Source organism: Syngnathus floridae, chromosome 16 (genome assembly GCF_059516105.1).
Source record: "Syngnathus floridae isolate MCC-2025c chromosome 16, RoL_Sflo_1.0, whole genome shotgun sequence".
NCBI lineage: Eukaryota > Metazoa > Chordata > Actinopteri > Syngnathiformes > Syngnathidae > Syngnathus > Syngnathus floridae.
The window spans coordinates 12,898,836-12,907,545 of record NC_142428.1 but is presented as its reverse complement, the minus strand read 5'-3'; the positions used below and the strand labels follow the sequence as shown (position 1 = coordinate 12,907,545).

The following is an 8,710-nucleotide window of genomic DNA, read 5'->3' as shown; positions in this document are numbered from 1 at the left end:
TGCTAACCAGTGCGCCATTATGTCAACGCATAATAACTAAGTCTACTGGTCAAAACAGCGGTTACTATATGACGTCGCTACGTCGTGGTCACGTGACGCAGACAAGACGTCAATGGACGTGGGCAGAGTTAACTTGTTTAAAAGGGAGTAGGCAGAAGAAATATTTAATTTATTTAAATCTATTTTGAGTGCACACCATTATGCCAATGCATAACAACTGTAAATCTACTAAACAAAACAGCGGTTGCTATATGACATCTGCCACGTCGTGGTCACGTGACATACGTGACGTCGATGGGCGTAACTTTCGCCGGAATTCAAATCCGCGGGGAGAGTTAACTTGTTTAAAAGAGAGTGGGCAGAAGAATTATTTAATTTATTTAAATCTATTTGGTGTGTGCGCCATTATGTCAATGCATAACAACTGTAAGTCTACTAAACAAAACAGCGGTTGCTATTTGACGTCTGCCACGTCGTGGTCACGTGACGCGGACGTGACGTCGACGCCTACTTTACATCCCACCGATCACAGGACTCCTCGGCTGCATAACCGTGCCCCCTTCCCAACCAATCGGATTTGCTATACGCGAAAACGACGCCAATGGAAAGAGCTTCCGCCCAAATTTAAATCCGTGGGCGTGGCTCGCAGCAGGAAGTAGGAAAATGGCGGCGATGTTGACAAAGACACAGCGGATGGTAACATACGACTAACAAGAGAAATATTTTTATTTTCTGCTTGCAACTGGACCGTCCAGAGCGTACACGGTAAGTACAACTCATCGTTTTTAAAAAGAAGTACTTTTGTTGCCCTGAAAAGCGAGTGAGCGTGGCGTTTGTGGGGGACGTCGAATTTCGACGATTCTTTCTGGTCAACGGTTGTAAATGATTGTGTTGATTAAAAAAGAAAACTTGATGTAACTCTACTTTTAACTGCCGTTTCAGATAGATTTGGAATTGCAACACATCCAATTTTGCCTAGAGCGTACACGGTAAGTAACACTCGTTGTGTTTAAGGAGATTTACGTTTGTAATAGCAGAAGTGTAGCCGCGTTGCGTTGTACGTGTGAATGTTGGTCCGGGCGAAATGTTAATGTTTAATTTCATTCCTTTAGGTTCCACGGTGTTTGTTGGCTGCAAGTTTTCCACTGCAAGAAGAGGCTCATATCATTGACCAGGAGCGAGCTACAATGGTGAGTAGCCATAACATTTATGTTAAACACTTCCTATTTCATGTCTAACAGTACTTGATTTAACAAATAACCATAAATAAATGCAGTGTGGGCACTGAAGTTAACATATGTGATTATACTGCCTAATCTGTCACGGAGTAGATTGTTGCAAAGTAATATAAGATCCAAAGTTGTAATTCAGAATAGTTTTCAAAAGAAGGCCATTAGAATTATATACAAGTCTGATTACCCTGAACAAGCTATTAATTAAATCACAAATTCTTCAATTCAAAGATTTGGTAGATTATCAGACAAATAATGTCTAACAGTAATTGATTTAACACATCACGATAAGTAGATTGAGTGTGGGCACTCTCAAGTTAACATATGTGATTATACTGCCTAATCTGTTACAGAGTATGTTGTTGCCAAGTAATGTAGAATAGATCCAAAGTAGTAATCCAGAATAGTTTTGAAGAGGCCATTAGAATAATAAACAAATCTGATTACCTTGAACATAATAACAAGCTAAGTGTTTAATATGTCCTATGAAGTCAAAATTGGGCACCATCATGTGGTGAAATTTGGAATTGCATCACATCCAATTTTGCCTGGGAACAAACAGATTACATAAATCTTAGTTTTGAATAAGCCACTCCTTCTCAAACAAGTAAACTCTGCCCATTTTGCGCAGTAGATGTTCTGTTAATATCTAGTATTTATACAAAGTCATAATTTAAATTGCTTTCAACCTTCATTCATCGGTTCAACCAACATTACTCGCTCTTATTACCAACTTGTATTGATTTAACTAAGCGTTTAATACTTCCTATCAGGTCTCAAATCGAGATTTGGCAAAATACAATTTCAGCAAATCCAATTTTGCCAGGGAACAAAAATAGATTAAATAAACTAAATAAGTCCTCTTCCCATTAAATAAATCAGAAAAGTCTGTCTTGTAACCAGTCCTCTTCAAACAAGTAAAGTCTGCCCATTTTGTGCCGTAGATTTTGTGTCTATGCCTAGTATTTAAACAAAATCATAATTTAAACGACTTCTTTCCTTCATTCACTTTGGAAATTTGGAATTGCAGCAAATCGAATTTTGGCAGGGAACAAAAATAGATCAATTAAACTAAATAAGTCTTCTTCCCATTAAATAAATTAAAAAAGTCTGTCTTGTAACCAGTCCTTTTCAAACAAGTAAAGTCTGCCCATTTTGTGCCGTCGATTTTGTGTTAATGCCTAGTATTTATACAAAATCATAATTTAAAGGACTTCATTCCTTCATTCACTTTGGAAATTTGGAATTGCAGCACATCAAATTTTGCCTGGGAAGAAAAGTAGATTAAATAAATTTAATAAGTCTTACTACTTCCCATTAAATAAATTAAATACGTCTTACTTGTTCCCACTCCTTTTCAAAACAGTAGTTTAAAACGAGGGCCCTTCACTCAATCTTTAACCCCAACCCCGCACGTTGTGTTGTATCTGTGAATGTTGGTTGTGGCCAAATGATAGTTTTCTTTCATTCGTTTAGGTTCCAAGAAAACTTGATGTAACTCTACTTTTAACTGCCGTTTCAGATAAGCGGGTATTACGTCGCAGTCATGTGCCGTGGATATGACGTAATTGCCCGAACCTCCGCCAAAATTCAAATCTGTTGGCGCGATGGCCGTGAGCCACTGAGCAGCGACGATTATCAACAGAAATATCTTTATTTTCTGCTTGCAACTGGACCGTCTAGAGCGTACACGGTAAGTAACACTCATTGTGTTTAAGGAGATTTACGTTTGTAATAGCAGAAGTGTAGCCGCGTTGCGTTGTACGTGTGAAAATTGGTCGAGGCGAAATGTTAATGTTTAATTTCATTCCTTTAGGTTCCACGGTGTTTGTTGGCTGCAAGTTTTCCACTGCAAGAAGAGGCTCGTATCATTGACCAGGAGCGAGCTACAATGGTGAGTAGCCATAACATTTATGTTAAACACTTCCTATTTCATGTCTAACAGTACTTGATTTAACAAATAACCATAAATAAATACAGTGTGGGCACTGAAGTTAACATATGTGATTATACTGCCTAATCTGTCACGGAGTAGATTGTTGCAAAGTAATATAAGATCCAAAGTTGTAATTCAGAATAGTTTTCAAAAGAAGGCCATTAGAATTATATACAAGTCTGATTACCCTTAACATAACAACAAGCTATTAATTAAATCACAAATTCTTCAATTCAAAGATTTGGTAGATTATCAGACAAATAATGTCTAACAGTAATTGATTTAACATCACGATAAGTAGATTGAGTGTGGGCACTCTCAAGTTAACAGATATGATTATACTGCCTAATCTGTTACAGAGTATGTTGTTGCCAAGTAATGTAGAATAGATCCAAAGTAGTAATCCAGAATAGTTTTGAAGAGGCCATTAGAATAATAAACAAATCTGATTACCTTGAACATAATAACAAGCTAAGTGTTTAATATGTCCTATGAAGTCAAAATTGGGCACCATCATGTGGTGAAATTTGGAATTGCATCACATCCAATTTTGCCTGGGAACCAACAGATTAAATAAATCTTAGTTTTGAATAAGCCACTCCTTCTCAAACAAGTAAACTCTGCCCATTTCGCGCAGTAGATGTTCTGTTAATATCTAGTATTTATACAAAGTCATAATTTAAATTGCTTTCAACCTTCATTCATCGGTTCAACCAACATTACTCGCTCTTATTACCAACTTGTATTGATTTAACTAAGCGTTTAATACTTCCTATCAGGTCTCAAGGCAAGATTTGGCAAAATACAATTTCAGCAAATCCAATTTTGCCAGGGAACAAAAATAGATTAAATAAACTAAATAAGTCTTCTTCCCATTAAATAAATCAGAAAAGTCTGTCTTGTAACCAGTCCTCTTCAAACAAGTAAAGTCTGCCCATTTTGTGCCGTAGATTTTGTGTCTATGCCTAGTATTTAAACAAAATCATAATTTAAACGACTTCTTTCCTTCATTCACTTTGGAAATTTGGAATTGCAGCAAATCGAATTTTGCCAGGGAACAAAAATAGATCAATTAAACTAAATAAGTCTTCTTCCCATTAAATAAATTAAAAAAGTCTGTCTTGTAACCAGTCCTTTTCAAACAAGTAAAGTCTGCCCATTTTGTGCCGTCGATTTTGTGTTAATGCCTAGTATTTATACAAAATCATAATTTAAAGGACTTCATTCCTTCATTCACTTTGGAAATTTGGAATTGCAGCACATCAAATTTTGCCTGGGAAGAAAAGTAGATTAAATAAATTTAATAAGTCTTACTACTTCCCATTAAATAAATTAAATACGTCTTACTTGTTCCCACTCCTTTACAAAAAAGTAGTTTAAAACGAGGTCCCTTCACTCAACCTTTAACCCTATTTATTCACCTTCTAGGCTAAGTGTTAAAGGCTAAGTGTTAAAGGCTAAGTGTTAAAGGCTAAGTGTTAGAGGCTAAGTGCCAGAGGCTAGGCGCCAGAGGCGAGTTTTTGTGGGCTGAAGTTTTAGTGGGGTTAGTGTGAATACAATCCAAAAGAATACAACAGAATACAATACAATAGAATATAATACATAGATTAAATTCAATAGCTCTTACTACTTCCCATTAAATAAATTAAATACGTCTTACTTGTTCCCAATCCTTTTCAAAAAAGTAGTTTAAAACGAGGGCCCTTCACTCAACCTTTAACCTCAACCCCGCACGTCACATTGTGTTGTATCTGTGAATGTTGGTTGTGGCCAAATGATAGTTTTCTTTCATTCGTTTAGGTTCCACGGTGTTTGTTGGCTATGTTTTCCACTGTCAGAAGGATGAAAATACAAAGTACAACGCTTGGACGTGGGCGAAGACGTCACCGGTGAGTCCTTCCTTCCTATTTATTTACCTTCTAGATGCTAGAGGCTAAGTGTTAGAGGCTAAGTGTTAGAGGCTAAGTGTTAAACACAATACGAACAACACAACGATACTGCACTGAACAACACGATACCGCACTGAGAAACACGATACCGCACTGAACAACACGATACCGCACTGAACAACACCATGCCGCACTGAACACCATGCCACACTGAACAACACCATCCCGCACTGAACAACACCATGCCGCACTAAACAACACCATGCCGCACTGAACAACACCATGCCTCACTGAACGACACCATGCCGCACTGAAAGACACCATGCCGCACTGAACGACACCATGCCGCACTGAAAGACACCATCCCGCACTGAACACCATGCCGCACTGAACAACACCATCCTGCACTGAACAACACCATCCCGCACTGAACAACACCATGCCGCACTGAACAACATTATGCCGCACTGAACATTATGCCGCACTGAACAACACCATGCCGCACTGAACAACACCATGCCGCACTGAACAACATTATGCCGCACTGAACAACACCATGCCGCACTGAACAACACCATGCCGCACTGAACAACACCATGCCGCACTGAACAACATTATGCCGCACTGAACAACACCATGCCGCACTGAACAACACCATCCTGCACTGAACAACACCATTCCGCATTGAACACCATGCCGCACTGAACAACACCATCCCGCACTGAACAACACCATCCCGCACTGAACAACACCATGCCGCACTGAACAACATTATGCCGCACTGAACAACATTATGCCGCACTGAACAACACCATGCCGCACTGAACAACACCATGCCGCACTGAACAACACCATGCCGCACTGAACAACATTATAACGCACTGAACAACACCATCCCGCACTGAACAACACCATGCCGCACTAAACAACATTATGCCGCACTGAACAACATTATGCCGAAATGAACAACACCATGCCGCACTGAACAACACCATGCCGCACTGAACAACACCATCCTGCACTGAACAACACCATCCCGCACTGAACAACACCATGCCGCACTGAACAACACCATGCCGCACTGAACAACACCATGCCGCAATGAACAACACCATCCCGCACTGAACAACATTATGCCGCACTGAACAACATTATGCCGCACTGAACAACACCATGCCGCACTGAACAACACCATGCCGCACTGAACAACACCATCCTGCACTGAACAACACCATCCCGCACTGAACAACACCATGCCGCACTGAACAACATTATGGCGCACTGAACAACATTATGCCGCACTGAACAACACCATGCCGCACTGAACAACACCATGCCGCACTGAACAACACCATGCCGCAATGAACAACACCATCCCGCACTGAACAACACCATGCCGCACTGAGCAACACCATGCCGCACTGAACAACACCATCCTGCACTGAACAACACCATGCCGCACTGAACAACACCATTCCGCACTGAACAACACCATGCCGCACTGAACAACATTACGCTGCACTGAACAACACCATGCCGCACTGAACAACACCATGCCGCACTGAACAACACCATGCCGCATTGAACAACACCATGCCGCATTGAACAACACCATGCCGCACTGAACAACACCATCCTGCACTGAACAACACCATGCCGCATTGAACAACACCATGCCGCACTGAACAACACCATCCTGCACTGAACAACACCATCCCGCACTGAACAACACCATCCCGCATTGAACAACACCATCCTGCACTGAACAACACCATGCCGCACTGAACAACACCATGCCGCACTGAACAACACCATTCCGCACTGAACAACACCATGCCGCACTGAACAACACCATCCTGCACTGAACAACACCATCCCGCACTGAACAACACCATGCCGCATTGAACAACACCATCCTGCACTGAACAACGCCATCCTGCACTGAACAATACCATGCCGCACTGAACAACACCATGCCGCACTGAACAACACCATGCCGCACTGAACAACACCATGCCGCACTGAACAACATTATGCCGCACTGAACAACATTATGTCGCACTGAACAACACCATGCCGCACTGAACAACACCATGCCGCACTGAACAACATTATGCCGCACTGAAAAACACCATGCCGCACTGAACAACACCATCCCGCACTGAACAACACCATGCCGCATTGAACAACACCATGCCGCACTGAACAACACCATGCTGCACTGAACAACATTATGCTGCACTGAACAACACGATCCTGCATTGAACAACACCATGCCGCACTGAACAACACCATCCTGCACTGAACAACACCATCCTGCACTGAACAACACCACCCCGCACTGAACAACACGATCCCGCATTGAACACCATCCCGCACTGAACAACACCATGCCGCACTGAACAACACCATTCCGCACTGAACAACACCATGCCGCACTGAACAACACCATGCCGCACTGAACAACACCATGCCGCACTGAACAACACCATGCCGCACTGAACAACATTATGCCGCACTGAACAACACCATGCCGCACTGAACAACACCATCCCGCACTGAACAACACCATGCCGCATTGAACAACACCATGCCGCACTGAACAACACCATCCTGCACTGAACAACACCATCCCGCACTAAACAACACCATGCCGCACTGAACAACATTATGGCGCACTGGACAACATTATGCCGCACTGAACAACACCATGCCGCACTGAACAACACCATGCCGCACTGAACAACACCATGCCGCACTGAACAACACCATGCCGCACTGAACAACATTATGCCGCACTGAACAACACCATGCCGCACTGAACAACACCATGCCGCACTGAACAACACGATCCCGCATTGAACAACACCATCCTGCACTGAACAACACCATGCCGCACTGAACAACACCATGCCGCACTGAACAACACCATTCCGCACTGAACAACACCATGCCGCACTGAACGACACCATCCTGCACTGAACAACACCATCCCGCACTGAACAACACCATGCCGCATTAAACAACACCATGCCGCACTGAACAACACCATCCTGCACTGAACAACACCATGCCGCACTGAACAACACCATGCCGCACTGAACAACACCATGCCGCACTGAACAACATTATGCCGCACTGAACAACATTATGCCGCACTAAACAACATTATGTCGCACTGAACAACACCATGCCGCACTGAACAACACCATGCTGCACTGAACAACATTATGCCGCACTGAACAACACGATCCCGCATTGAACAACACCATCCCGCAGTGAACAACACCATGCCGCATTGAACAACACCATGCCGCACTGAACAACACCATGCTGCACTGAACAACATTATGCTGCACTGAACAACACGATCCTGCATTGAACAACACCATGCCGCACTGAACAACACCATCCTGCACTGAACAACACCATGCCGCACTGAACAACACCATGCCGCACTGAACAACATTATGCCGCACTGAAAAACACCATGCCGCACTGAACAACACCATCCCGCACTGAACAACACCATGCCGCATTGAACAACACCATGCCGCACTGAACAACACCATGCTGCACTGAACAACATTATGCTGCACTGAACAACACGATCCTGCATTGAACAACACCATGCCGCACTGAACAACACCATC

General features: G+C 42.8%; 1 long non-coding RNA gene across 1 annotated transcript; it reads left to right on the top strand.

Annotated features, from left to right (window-relative positions):
* The first annotated feature begins 204 nt into the window (after positions 1-204).
* Positions 205-1,195, top strand: LOC148385774 (uncharacterized). Its single transcript, XR_015853169.1, has 3 exons — positions 205-765; positions 943-989; positions 1,113-1,195. It is a non-coding gene; the product is annotated as an uncharacterized LOC148385774 (long non-coding RNA).
* The last annotated feature ends 7,515 nt before the right edge of the window (positions 1,196-8,710 follow it).